This window comes from Ursus arctos, unplaced genomic scaffold (genome assembly GCF_023065955.2).
Source record: "Ursus arctos isolate Adak ecotype North America unplaced genomic scaffold, UrsArc2.0 scaffold_5, whole genome shotgun sequence".
Taxonomy (NCBI): domain Eukaryota; kingdom Metazoa; phylum Chordata; class Mammalia; order Carnivora; family Ursidae; genus Ursus; species Ursus arctos.
Genome location: NW_026623067.1, coordinates 36525053 through 36537971, shown reverse-complemented (window position 1 = coordinate 36537971; position 12919 = coordinate 36525053).

The window sequence follows — 12919 nt, the reverse complement described above, 5'->3', positions numbered from 1 at the left end:
GGGGAAACCGAGACCCGGACAAACATAGGGTAGTGGGTGGCTTCCTTCCCTGCAGTCCCTTTGCTTGGCCTCACCCAAGAGGCCTCACCTCTTCTGCCCACCTCATGCCACAACACACAGGAAGCTCAGGAGAGAGCTGTTGCCTGCGCACAACCCTCCCAGGAAGGCAGGAGGGAAGCGGGAGCCTGTTTTGCAGGGTGGGAAGCCTCATGGCTCAGGCATCGTGGGGATCAGACCCAAAGTCTACCATGTATCGGGTATTTTCTGCTTCGTTGCCTTTAAAACCTTTAATTGCCTTCTGAATATGTTTTACAGATGAGGAAATCATGGCTCAGAGAGGCTGAATGGGCTGCCTGAGGTCACACAGCTTTTGAGTGGCAGAGGTAGGATTTGGTTCCGACATGCTGTGGAAGGCTTGACTGTGTGGCTCAGAAGGTGGCTGTGTTGAATTAGGCAGGCAGGGGTGGGAGGACCAGCATGGATGGCAGAACAGCTGCTCTGTGGTGAAGCAGGCAGGGTTCAGAAAGGAGGTGCCGGGGCCTGGCTAGGGCCAAGGTCAGAGGTTCCTTTAAAGATGGTATCAGCAGACTCTGTGGGTGAATTTGAGAGAGGAGGGTGGGAGGATGAGGTGGCCCCGGCACATGCTGGGAACAAGGAAGGCTCGGGGTTGGGGACAAGTTGGGTATGGGGTCGTCCTGGCAGAGTTGAGCGCTGAGGTGGTTGAGCGTCTGCCTTCGGCTCAGGGGGAGCCTCTTCTCTCTCTCCCTCTCCTTTTGCCCCTCCCCCTGCTTGGGCTGTCTTGCTCTCTCTCAAATCAATAAATAAAATCATAAAAAAAAAAAAAAGCTAAAAGGAGATTTTGGGCCATGAGCTCTTTGTGGGGAGTGAAGGCCAGGGCATGTCAGTGGGACTGAAGGGGCATCTGGGGGCTGCGGTGAGGGGAGTCACACCAGTGCCATGGTGCTGAGCGTGCAGGCTAGGTGGTTTGACTGCTGCTACCCTGTTCCCCACCCCACATCCACACAGATAAGACACAGGGAAGGGTGAAGTCTGCATTCCTCTTACTGGCCTCTGACTTTCTGGACCTTGAAGCAGAACAAACTGGACGGAGGCAGCAGTGTGACCCAGGGCTTGGGCTCAGGCCCAGGCCGCTTGGCTGTGAGTTCTGGTGACAGCACCCAGTGTATCACTGATTGTCTGCAAGCTAAAAGCAGACTTTCTCTGTCCTCCCTTTGGGTGCCGTCCTGGAAACCTGGGCTCAGAGTTAGGCAGAAAGTGGTAATGCGGGCTGTAGCCACCTGAACTCAGGGTGATGTGACTTCTTCCTGCCAGGGCCTAGAGGCTACTCTCCTCTTCTCCCACCCCTGTTACGTGCTGGGGCCTTATGGCAAGGACAGGATGGAGAGCTCTGACTGGCTGACACCCTCCAGGCCCTGGATGAATATTATTGCTTCCCTGCTCCTCAGCAGGGCTGAATGAGGCCCTCTCTGTGGGAGGCTGACAGGGATGGGGAATGGAGTGGTCGTCTGCGTCCCCACTCCACCCCTCAGCAGACTTGGTTTTCATTAATTCACTTGTTGATTTATTCTTTCATTCAGATTGTGTTTGTTGAGCACTTACCCTGTGTTAGGTCCCAGGGTTCTGAGGTTGGTAAGTCGCAAGCCCTGCTGTCAGGCTGCTCACGGTCTGGTGGGGGAGATAGCAGCAGTGTGATATGTACTCTGATCGCGAGGCCTCGGTCAGTTGGAGCTGGAGGGGGTGGTCAGAGGAGGCCAGTGATAGCCAAGCTGAGACCCGAAGGATATTTGGAGAACAAGTCAGCTGAGGTAGAGAAAGGGTTTCAGGCCCAAGAAGATAGAGGAAGACCTGTGCTGAGTGAGAGCGGTCATTGGACGAACCCTCATGTTCAGTAGAGCTGAGAGAAGTGTTGGGGTGAGGGGCCAAGCAGCCACATGGAGCCATGGGCGTCGAGGGGACCGCTTTGTCCAGCACCTCGTCAGCCTTGCTAAGGAGCATGCCCTCATCCGCATGGAGGGGATGTGAGGGCTGGCTTGTAGGCATTCTGCTGGCTGCTGCTAAGTCATTTGCTCACTCTTTCATCCTGGTTTAGTACAGTTGCATCTACCAGGTCCTGTTCTAGGGCAGGAGGTGCTCAGAAGAACAGTGGTGGGAGGGCCGGACTGGGACGAGTATGTGGATGCTAAGAAAAAGAGCCTTCAATGGCATTCAAGCAGTGAATGCCAAGGAAAATAAAGTACCAGGGGAGAGAGTGTTAGGGGCTCCCTTTTTGGACCTAATGGTCAGGGAAGGCTTCTCTGGGAGATGCAGCGTGAACAGAGGAGGCAAAGCAGTGAGCCCGGGGGGTCTGGGGCAGGGCTTTGTCGAGCAGAGAGATGGCAGAGGCAGGTGTTGGAGGAGGAGTGAGAGTCCCAGGTGAGGAGAGGAGAGCAGGCAGGGGAGGGTAGATCCTGCTGGCTGCGGCCAGGGCTTGAGGTGTTTCTTTGCATTGGTGCCGCTGGAGAGCTGTGGGCCCAGGAGAGATCTAATGGGACTGACACTGTAACAGGCTCACTCTTGCTGCGTGGTGAGAACAGACAGCCCAGCAGGGATGGCGGCAGGGATGGCGACAGGGTCCGCGCCGTGTCGGCTGCAGCGCCAGGTGGGAGCTGATGGGATTTGAACCGGGGTGCTGGGAGAGGAGGCGGTACCAGGCGCTCGGACCCAGTTGTGTTCTAAAAGTAGCACTGAGAGCACGTGCTCACTGATGGCATGTAGCTGAGGAGAGGGGTCGAGGGTGAACAAAGCCTCACTCTGGGGCTGGCGCAGACGGGCCTGTGGAGGCGCTGTCTGTGGAAGCGGGAAGGCAGAAAAGCAGGGGAATGCTGGGACCTTGTGCTGGACATTGTTCTGGCTGCGTCCATACTGAGTTGGCCATTCGACCCCGAGACGCTGACTCGGTGGCCGGAGCTAGTCTGCGGCCTGCAAGGGATGCATGCTGTGCGGGGGTCCGAGGCGCGTGAGCTGCTCGTTCAACACAGCTGCTGTCAAAAACCAGATTCTACAAACTTACAGTTAAATGACATATTGAAAAAGCAAAAGTAATTTTTAAAAACCAGCAAAAGAAGAGCAACAGAAGAGCTTCTTGTAAATTCAAAGAAAACAGAAGAAAAGGAAGTAATAAAGATAAGGGCAGAAACCAATGAAACTGAACACACCAAAGTTAGAGAAAATCAAGGAAATGAAAGGTGGTTTTTTGGAAAAGACACAAATTACCCATCTCAGGAATTAAAAAGAGGGTATCACTGCAGACCGTACAAGCATTAAAGGGATAATGAGTGAGCATTACGAACAACTCTAGGTGCATATGTTTGACAACATAGAAGAAATGATCGACCAGTTCCTTGAAAATACTGTCTTTCACTGTATTAGTTTGCTGCCGCTCCAACATATGACCAGGAATTTCATGCCCTAAAACAGCTCAGATTTTCTCTACCGTAGCTCTGTAGGTCAGAGGTCAGACGCTGTTCTCATGGGGCAAAACCCAGAGTCCAGAGTCATCGGCGGGGCTGCATTCCTTCCTGTCGGCACTGGGTGGGATCTGTTTCCTTGCCTTCTCCAGCAACTAGAGGCAGCCTGCATTCCTTGGCTTGTGGCCCCATCCTCCATCTTCAAAACCAGCAAAAGCCAGTCAGCTTCTCATGTGACACCACTCTAACCTTCTCTCCTGCCTCCCTTTTCCACTTTTCAGGCCTCTGTGATTACATTAGGCCCACCCAGATAATGCAGGATCTTCTCCCTATTTTAAAATCAGCCGATGAGCAACCTTAATTCCCCTTTGCCATGTAATATATTCATAGGTTCCTGGAAGTAGGATGGGGAAATCTTTGGGGAGCCACTGTTCTGCCTCCCACAAATACAAATTACTAAAACTCAAGAAAAAACAGATAATCATTTAGTCTTTTATCTGTTAAATTGAATTCATGGTTTAAAACCTTCCCATAGGGGCGCCTGAGTGGCTCAGTTGTTAAGCGTCAGCCTTCAGCTCAGGGCGTGATCCCAACGCCCTGGGATCGAGCCCCACATCAGGCTCCATGCTCCGCGCTGGGAGCCTGCTTCTTCCTCTCCCACTCCCCCTGCTTGTGTTCCCTCTCTTGCTGGCTGTCTCTCTCTTTCTGTCAAATAAATAAATAAAAATCTTTAAAAAACAAAACAAAAAAACCTTCCCATAAAGAAATCTTCAGACTCGGATAGTTTCCCTGGCAAATTCTGTCAGGTAATACCACTTCTACAGTCTGTTCCTGAAAATAGAAGAATCCACTCCCAAACTCATTCCATAAGGTCAAGGATCATTGGGGCGGGGAGATCTTGCAGGCAGCGTTAAGGACTTTAGATTTTCTTACGGTCCCTACCAAAATCCTGAGTGCAGAACTTGTCAACAGAATATATTAGCAAATCGAATGTAGCAGGGGTCTACCCTGGAAATGCAAGGCTAGTTCAACACAATTGCCCATATTAACAGACTAAAGAAGAAAAAGCCATATGTTCATCTCAATAGATGCAGCAAAAAAGTGGCAAAATTCAATATCCGTTCATAATAAAAACTCTCCGCAAATTAGGAATAGAAAGGAGTTGTGTTAACCTGGATGAAGGGAAACCACATAAAAACCTATAATAACATCAAACTTCATAGTCAAAAGACTGATTTGTTTTTCCTGAACGTTACGAAGAAGGCAAGAATGCCAGTGCCCTCTGCTTTCTTTTTCTCTTCTTTTCGGTATTTGTATGAGAAGTTCTCGGCACTGCAGTAAGGCAAGAAAATGAATAGGCCTACAGATTGAAAAGAAGAAGTCAAACTGTCTATATTCATAGATGACATGATTGTTGATGTAGAAAATACTATGGAACATAACAAAAAAATCTAGAACTGACAGTGAGTTTAGCAAGATCCCAAGATATAAGGTAACACCCAAAAATCAATTATATGTCTGTCTACTGGCAATGAACAATTGGAAACAAGATTTTAAGAACCGTACCATTGGGGCACCTGTCCGGCTTGGTCGGTGGAGTGTGCGACTCTTGATCTCAGAGTTGTGAGTTTGAGATCCACCTTGGGTGTTGAGATTACTTAGGAATAAAATCTTTTATTAAAAAAGTAAAAAACATAAGAATAAAAATAAAAACAGTACCATTTACAATACCACTGAAACAAACATGTATAAATGAGGAAAGATATGTGCAGAATTGTTATGCTGAAAACTAAAACACTAATGAAAGAAATAAAAATTACCTAAATTCACCTGATTCTTGAACGGTGTGGGGGTTGGTATGCTGACTCTGATTCCCGGAGAGTCTGCATATAACTTGACTTTTCAAAAACTTAACTACTGACAGCCTGCTGTTGACTGGAAGCCTTCCCAATAACATACACAGTTGATTTACACATGCGTGGTATGTTATCTGTATTACAGACTGTATTAGAATAAATGACAGAAAAGAAAATGTTAAGAAAAACTCAAGGAAGAGAAAATACGTTTACAGTGCTCTTACGTATGTATTGAAAAAAAATCCACCTGTAAGTGGAACCATGCAGTTCAAGCCCGTGTTGTTCAAGGCTCAACTGTAAATGGATTCATGGGTTGGAAGACAATCCACCCCCCCCAATTGATCTATGGATTCGATTCAATCTTAGCAGGAATTTTTTAGATCTCAAGAGTGTGATGTGAAAATTTACGTGGAGATGGAAAGGAATCGGAATAGCTGACATAGTCTTGAAAAAGAGGGAGAAAAGTTGGAGGACTCAACACTAGCTGATTCCAAGACTGACCACAAAGCTGTGGTAATCAAGGCAGTGCGGCATTGGTCAAAAAACAGACGCGTAGATGAATGAATCACAATAAAGAGGTCAGAGATACACCCACGCAAGTGCAGTTACTGGATTTCTGACAAAGGTACAAAGGCATTTCAGTGGAGAAATGTTTGTCTTTTCGATCAATGGTGCTGCAACAAATGGACAGTCATGTTTTTTAAAATGAACCTTGACCTATACCTGTCATCTTATTTCACTCAAAATTTAACTGCAAATCAATCATAGACCTAAATGAAAAGCTACACAACTTTTAGAAGGAAAGAGGAATGAAATCTTTGTGACCTTGAGTTAGGCTAAGATTTCCTAGATACAACTCCACACTCACCATTCATAACGTAAAAAATGAATAAATGGAAATACATCAAAATTAAAAACCTGTGAAGGAAATTAAAAAGAGCCACAAACAGAAAAAACAGGTGCAAATCACATATCTGAAAAAGGCCTTGTATCCAGATTATATAAAGAATCCTCAGAACTCATTAATAAAAAAAGTCAACCCACGGGGCGCCTGGGTGGCTCAGTTTGTTAAGCATCTGCTTTCAGCTCAGGTCATGATCCTGGGTTCCTGGGATCGAGCCCCAAGTCCCACATCAGGCTCCCAGTTCAGTGGGGAGTCTGCTTCTCCTTCTCTCTCTGCCTTTCCCCAGGCTTGTGATCTCTTGCTCACTTGCTCTCTCAAATAAATAAGTAAAATATTAAAAAAAAAAAAGTCAACCCAGTTTAAAAAAAAAAAATAGGCAAGAGATTTGAAGACATTACCCCCGAAGAAGATACACAAGTGACAGACAAGCATGTGAAGAGACGCTCAGTGTCATTAGCTGTTAGAGAAATGCAATTAAAACCACGTTATACTATGACCTATCTGTGCAAATGGCTAAAAACAATTAAAAACCTAAACACACAAAATCCTGACATCACCATGTGCGGGTGAGGATGCAGAGTGATTGGAACTCCTACATTCCCGTTATGAATGCAAAATGATGCAGCTACTGTGGAAAAGAGTTTTGTTGTTTCTTATCAAGTTACACACTTACCATGTAACATACCAGTCTCACTCCCAGGTATTTACCCAAAATATACATCTGGGTTCACACAGAGATTGTACAGAAATGCTTATGTCAACTTTGTTAAAAAAACAACAACAAAAACAACCTAGAAACAATGAAAACGTCCCTCGGATAGACAGACTGCGTCCGTGCGCGCCCGGAGGCGGTGCTCCCCAGCAGAAAGCAGCGAGCTGGTGATCCGGGCGCACGGTGACAGCCCTGCAGCCGAAGCGCGTGAGCCTGGGCTGAAGAAGCCAGACTCGCAGGACAACATACTGTATGATTCCATTGATGTGACGTCCTGGAAAAGGCCAAGCTACGGGGAAGGTGTTTTGCTAGGACTTAAGGGGACATGTCTACTACACTGGGGGAGGACAGGGGATCTTTGGGGGGTGATGGAACCGTTCTGTACCTTGACTGAGGTGGTTATACTACCCTGTACATGAGTCAAAATCCATAGAATTGTATGCCCTAGAAGGGAGTTTCACTGTGTGTAAATTCAAAATTTAAAAATGTGAAGGCAGTAAACATTCAAAACTCATTCTTTCCTAAGTACTTGACATTTGACCATTATTTGTGCTCTTGAGAGGATAGTTGACCCTCAAAAAATGTGGGTTTGAACTGTGCGGGTCCACTTAACGTCCCCCCCCCCTTTTTTTTAAATACAGTACTGTACTTGTATTTTCTGTTGCGCTTTTCTTAATGTTTTCTCTAGTTTATTGTAATATGGTATGTAATTCAAATAACACCCAGGGGCGCCTCGGTGGTGCGGTGGGTTAAACATCCAACTCTTGGTTTCGGCTCAGGTCATGATCTCAGGGTTGTAGGATGGAGCCCCGCGTCAGGTTCCGCACTCAGCAGGGAGTCGGCTTAAAATTCTCTCTCTCCAGGGGCGCCTGGGTGGCACAGCGGTTAAGCGTCTGCCTTCGGCTCAGGGCGTGATCCCGGCGTTCTGGGATCGAGCCCCACATCAGGCTCCTCCACTATGAGCCTGCTTCTTCCTCTCCCACTCCCCCTGCTTGTGTTCCCTCTCGCTGGCTGTCTCTATCTCTGTCGAGTAAATAAATAAAATCTTTAAAAAAAAAAAAAAAGATTCTCTCTCTCCTTCCCCCTCTGCCCCTCTATCCCACTCGTGCTTTTTCTCTCTCTCTCAAATAAATCTAAAAAAAAAAAAAGCATGTAACACAAAATATGTGTTAATCAGCTGTGGTATCGATAGGGCTTCCAATCAACAATTGGCTGTTAATAGTTAAGTTTGAGGGGGCGTCAGATTTTATACGGGGATATTCGACTGCACGGGGGTCCATTCCCCATTCCCTGAGTCGTTCAGGAGTCAGCTGTACTTACGTCTGTCTGTCCCGTCTGGGTGGTGGGAACTATGTAATGGTGCACCCCGGGGCTTCTTTTCCCACCTCCACCTTCAGGACATCACCCTGGTGGCTGGAAATCTGATGTGGGAGTTCTGACACCAGGGAATGCAGGAAATGTTACAAATCCAGGCTTGATTTATTGTTGTGTTGATTGTCTAGACTTAACAAAGTGATGAAGCAATGTTAATACTGCCTATTAAACTTAAAAGTCGGTCATCTATAGATAGCCCCCCAAAATGGGTGACGTCTCATAGTATTTGACAGCTATTATCTGAGTGAGCAAAGAAGTCACTCATAGATGAACAAGTGCGAGTCCAACATATGTTGTCGTTGCTTCGCTTTCATCTTACTCCCTAAGGTCAACAAAATAGCAACCAACTTTGATGTCAAAACTAGACTCGTTTGTCCGTTGCAAACATAGGTTGGCTATGGATGCAATTTCCTCAAAAATCAGTGAAAGTCTTTCGTGAGACTCAGTTGGCTGTAGGAATTTATAGTAAAGAGTATTGCATGCTTGGTTAATTGTGAATTACGTACTACAAATCCTTTGCAGGAGTGCGGTGTGTAATAAATGTATGCACGCGTATGCAGCCCCGCCCCTCCGCCCCGGGAGGCCAGTTGTTGAGCATTTGGCAGCGTCCCACAGCCTGGGAACCGTCGCAGACAGGAAGGACAGGACGACTGAGGTGTGAGGTCTGGTTGCCTCCACATTAGCGGTCAAGAGGAGGAGGAGCTGGGAGAGGAGATAAGGGCAGCGATCAGGGCTGGGTGTGGGACACCAGGGGGATGGAGTGGCCCCCAGCATCATGTGCTACTGAAGAGGAATGGACAGAATGGTGTGTGCTGGGGCGAAGGGCGGGCAGGGGTCCTGGAGGCTCGTCTGAGGAGTTTGTGTAAGGAGGGAGGAGACAGGACTCAAGGGAAGCTCTTTGTTTTGTCCTTGGTTTTAAACTTTGGAATCTATGACAACATGTTTTGTCTGCTGCCAAGAAAGGAGGAGGAGGAAGGAGAGGAGGCAGGAACTAGAAGGGAGCATTGGGTACAGCCCTTGAGGAGGCCCAGGGCCTGGAGAGCCCTGAGGACTGGGCGCAGGGATGTGGCGGCTGCGGTGTGGGTGGGAGCTCGAGGCAGCCTCTTGGGAGGAGGGCTGGGGGACGGGCCCCTGCCCTGCCCTCTGCGGCCCAGAAAGGATGGTCCTCTGAGGCTTTAGGGGGACCGGGTCTTGAAGCTGGGAGGCCGGCTAGGCCCCTTGCCAGTTGTGGAATCAGGGGACTGGCTTCACCTCTGTGACTCAGTCCCCTCTGCTCTAAGGTCGGAGGGGCAGTAATGGCACCAGTCGTCACAGGTTGTTAGGATGGGGGGTGGGGCAGGTAAAGGCCTGACGTAGGCTCTGGGCCTCGTGCTGGGCACCTGGCAGCTCCTCCTTCCTTCCTTCAGTGGGGTGGGGGAGCATTCAGTGGTGAGGATTAAGGCTGCATAGGTGAGGTGGGGTCTTTGAAGTGTCTGCCCGGGGACCATGGTGGGCACTGCCGGGTAGTCCGCAGGGGAAGGAGGGCAGCTGCGGCCGGTGAGCCGAGGGGAGCCCGGCTCTGCAGTCCCCGCATGCAGGCAGTGTCCAGGCTGGTGAGGTGCCGTCAGGAAGGGAGCTGGCCAGGCCTCACCTGAGAGAAGTGACACTGAGGGTCCTGTCTGCCTGGTCTGAGAAGCAGGAAGCCCCAGGATGCTGAGAGCAAACTGTTTTTGTGGCAAAGGAGGGGAGCAAATACCCCCAAGGACAAGGTGGGGTAAGTGTCCCTCAGGCTCAGCCCGGGCTGCATGGCTTTAGACCGTGGTCTCTGAGGAGGAGGGAGGATTTGGGGATTTCTGGGCAGGGCCTCTGGTGCCTCCTCACTTGCCTGCTCTGTGCCTTCCAGGATCTTCTGCTAGATTGGTTTACACTGATGAATGGTTCAACAGCTCTTTCTCGAGCATGCACCAAGCCCTTTGCTGGGCAGTAGGGTGACCAAGACCAACACTGTCCGTCCCCCAGCGGAACGCAGGGTGGCGCCGTGAGGGCCATCCCGTGAGGGCCAGCACTGCGGTACTGCCCGCTGTGGCGGAGGGCTGGGCCGAGGCCAAGGGGAGGGAGGGAGGGAGGGAGGGAGGCAGGCTGTGGGCCAGTAATTCCCCTGTGGCACAAGAATGATATACGTGAACATTTATTAGAATGTTACCTGAATGTGTGCTCCAGGAAGTTTTAGTGGCACATGAACATGATTTCAGATATTGCTTAGGATTAAACAAGTTCATCTTTTTAAGTAATGGTATTAACGCTGGGACGACAATATGGCCAAGGATGATCTGGACCCACTCGTGACGGGTCACAGGGAGAGCACAGGGGTATCCCAGGAACTGCTGCTAGGAGGCAGTTTGGGTGCACAGGGCAGGGTCACAGTGCCAGGCCCTGCAGACACACCTGCCAGCAGGTGAGGTGGACGGTCCCCGACAGGGCCTGATGCAGAGACTTGACTCTCTAGGAGGTATTTCCAGAAGATTCCTTTGCTATTAGATGGGTGAATAATGGATGCTGGAGGCTGAGGTAGGCCGATTTCGGAAGCTTTGCGGCAGTCAGTCCAGGTGATGGGTGGGGACTTGGCCTCTCCTGGGGGCGAGGCTGCAGGACAGCCAGCAGGTCAGGTGATGAGACAGTTGGGGGCAGATGTGGACCGAGAGCTCAGGGTAGAAGACAGTTGTGGAGTGAGGCCAACTGATGGCGACAGAAGCCATGAGAATGGTCCAAGAGACCATGTGGATCCTGAGTCAGTCAGGGGAGGGGCTGAGTGAGGGAGGCCAGTGCCTGGTGGGCTCAGCCCTGCTGGACATCCTGAGGCTGCTGCTTACTCCGTGACCGGGGCCTTGGAAAGATTTATCAGGGAGGGGGTTTCGGGTTAGAGAACTTTCGACAGGATACCTGAAGGAGACCCTGAGGGAGCACAGGGAGATCTCTGGGGAAGGGGCCCTGCAGGCAGCGGGAGCGCCAAGTGCAGAGGCTGAATGACAGAGACTGGTGAGAGTAAAGGCCAGACAGGCAAGAGACCAAGCCCATCATCGAGGACTTTTACTAGGAGATGGAAGCCTCTGGAAGGATTGAGCTAAGAGATTGACACTACAGGTCTGTTTATCAGGGTTCCTGTGACTGCTGTGGGGAATGGAGTGAGGGAAGACGATGACTGGGGAAGCCTGGTGGGGAGGTCACTGCAATGGTCAGGGTGCATAGGACTGTGGGAGCTCACCCCCTGGCATTTGCCCCCATGTGCTGTCGCCTCTCACAGTGCACCAGGGGCGGGGGGTTGGTGTGACCAACACAGTACAGTGGAAGTGGTGATTTATCACTTTTTTTGAGATCAGGTTTTAAAAAACAAAAAAAACGAAACCCTGTAGCTTCCATCTGGTTGCTGTTATCTTTTGCGGCTGCCAGTCTTTCTGGATCATTCCCTCTGGGGGAAGCCAGCTACCATGTTGTGAGTTGCTCTATGGGAAGGCCCACGTGGCATGGAGCCGAAGCCTTCTGCCAGCAGCCACGTGAAGGAGCTCAGCAGCAGATCCCCCAGCCCATCAAGGCCTCAGACACTGCAGCCCCATGAGAACCCAAGTCAGAGCCTCCCACTGAGCTGCTCCTGGATTCTTCATCTTCAGAAACTGAGGTAATGAGTGTTTGTTGTTTAAGTGCTAAGTTTTGGGGTACTCTGTTACACAGAAATAACACTGTGATGACAGCTTAGACCAGGTCATAGTAAACAGAAGTGGTGAGTAGTTCGACCCGCCTACATTTTAAAGAAATTGGACAGCTCAAGTTTGAGATGCTGGTTAAGACATCCAAGTGGAGAATTCAGGTGGCAGACAGAATAGTCAAGTTCTGAGAGAAGTCAGCATTTGGACAGTACTTAAAGCCAGGAATCTGGTTAAGATCCCAAGAATGAGCAGAGCCAGAGACAGAAGCAGTCCAGTTACTGAGCTCTGGGGACCACACAACTTCGAACAACTAGGAGGAGGAGGAGGAGTTCCAGGAGTCCTGTGAGGGGCTTCGGGAAGAAGGCTGGGGTGGGGGAAGGGAGAGCTGGGGAACAAAGAGCCATGCTACTTGGCGGTGGGTGGACGGCAGCAGAGTGGCTGGGACACAGGTGACCAAAATGGAAGTGAGGAAGAAGACACAAGGACTATATTGGTCTCTTTAGGGCCCTGTGCTTCAGGAGGGGGTGTGTGCTGGGGAGGGACATGAGGTTAAGGAGGGCTTTTATATTTAAGGCAGCTGTTAGCACAGCTCCAAGCTCGTAGGACAATTCAGAACAGAGTGGGAGACGCCCGTGGAGACATCATGGATGCCTCCAAGGTTCTGAGCTGCACTTGAAGCTCCAACATGGGAGTTCCCAAGGAGGGTGAGGCCCTCCCCGGGGGCGCTGGCACAGAAGCTCCAAGGCCATGCAGCTCTCAGCCTGGAGCCACAGATAGTGTTTCCGGCTGGGCAACGCTGTCCCCAGGGCAGAGGGACACCATGAGGGCCCAGGGCACCTCATATGCTGGAGGCAAATCCGAGAGGTGGTTAATGTAAAACCCAACGCCACTAGAAGGAAAAGAGAATGACCTTGGCCTCAGAAACG